A 1,742-nucleotide genomic window follows, 5' to 3' on the forward strand; every position below is an offset into this window, starting at 1 on the left:
AATCATTAAGCACTTACTTTATAACACATACTGGGAAAATTTTTGGATGGAAAGAGGGAGGTGGGAGGAAGGAAGGAAAGAAGGAAGAAAAGAGAACAGAAGGAAGGAGGGAGAAAAGAAAGAAGGAGGGAGAAAAGGAAGGAAGTAAAAGCAAGAAAGAAGGAAGGAAGGATGAGAGAAGGAAGAATAGAGGGAAAGAAAGAAGGAAGGAAGGAATGGAAGAAAAGAAAGGAGGAAAGAGTGACAGAAGGGAGAAAAGGAAGGAAGGAAGGAGAAGGATAAGGAAGAAAGAAAGGAAAGAAAGAAAAAAGGGAGGGGAAAAGGAAGGAAGAAGGAAGGAAGGATTATGGGAAAGAAAGAAGTAAGAAAGAAAGGAAGGAGAGAGGAAAAGAAGGAAGGAAAGAAGATGGGAAAGGAGCAAGAGAAGGGAAAAAGGAAGTATGGAAAGGAGAAAGGTAGAAGAGGTGTAAGGAAGAAAGGAAGGCCAAAAAGTGTAAAGAAAGGAAAGAGGAGGGGGGAAGGAAGAGAGGGAAAGAAAAAAGTGAAAAAAGGAAGGCATTAAAGAAGGAAGGGAGGGAGAATGAAATTAAGGATCTAGATTTTGTCAATTGCTTGAATTGAAGTGAGCTGAAGTATGTTTAGCAGTCCTACGATGGCATCATCATCTCCTCTGAGAGTATTAGAGGTGATGGAATATTATTTTATGATTTAAGTATTTCAAACAAGCACTTATGAGTCTTTTTGTGCTCTAAGCAACTCTTTTGCTTAGAGTGGGAATAAATAGTCTTATACCCAATATCTATAGTGCACATTTAGTCCTCCTTCTGGAGGTGACTTTTAGTACTTAGACATGAGTCAAAACACAGAGTTATTTAGGTGGTTTTCCCTGAAACTTCAGGGTGCAAAGTAATGAGAGTATAATTAATAAGCCTAAGTCAACAATTTTTGGGGATCCAGAATGGACCCAAGATGGAATGTGGTTTATTTGAATCAAGAACCAGATGTCCCTTTTTAGAGGAAGCCCTCTGGGTCAGGAGCCACACATTCTATCTGGAAAACCCAGAATCCCCAAACTGACAGAGATGCCAGAGGCCAGCCAGTTCAATCCACATGAAGACAATAAAGTCCTCTCCAACAGACCTGACAAGATTACGTTCTATTGGGGGAAACAATGGATATGCATGTAAATAAACAAATTAATTTAATGGGATTTGGGTAGTCATCAACTGAGGCAATCTTAGATTAAGTCTGGACACATGGTGTTATATAAATTCCCTGTATGGTCATAGGCTTCAGGGGATCTCTTTCAATAAGATTCTGAAGCCACATCATAGTTGTTTGGAGTGTGGCTAGCCTTTTTCAAACAGGAGTTCTACTACATTACACCACAGATTCCTGAGAACTTTCAGGGCCAATTCCATTAACAGTGATGAATGAGGAAGGGCGGAGATGACAGGTGAGTTGGAGGAAGAGGAGATGAAGTTCATGTGCTCTTCAATCCTTCCTTATACTCCCAGAGACACATCTGCTATTTTCTGATGTCCTTGTTCCCACCCTGATCAGCAAAAATTTTATTCCTTCCAGTTCCTCTCACTAATCTCTCTCCCATAAGCCTCTTTCCTGAGATTTGAGATCTTCCTTTCCAATTCCAACTTCTGGGATGTTGTGATCCCTAGGACCATGTTCCATCAGAGGTAGCTCTTGAGACAGTCATTAAGGTAGTGAGCACAGCCTTGGATTGA

Source organism: Vombatus ursinus, unplaced genomic scaffold, assembly GCF_900497805.2.
Source record: "Vombatus ursinus unplaced genomic scaffold, bare-nosed wombat genome assembly UNPS02014495.1, whole genome shotgun sequence".
NCBI classification, from domain to species: domain Eukaryota; kingdom Metazoa; phylum Chordata; class Mammalia; order Diprotodontia; family Vombatidae; genus Vombatus; species Vombatus ursinus.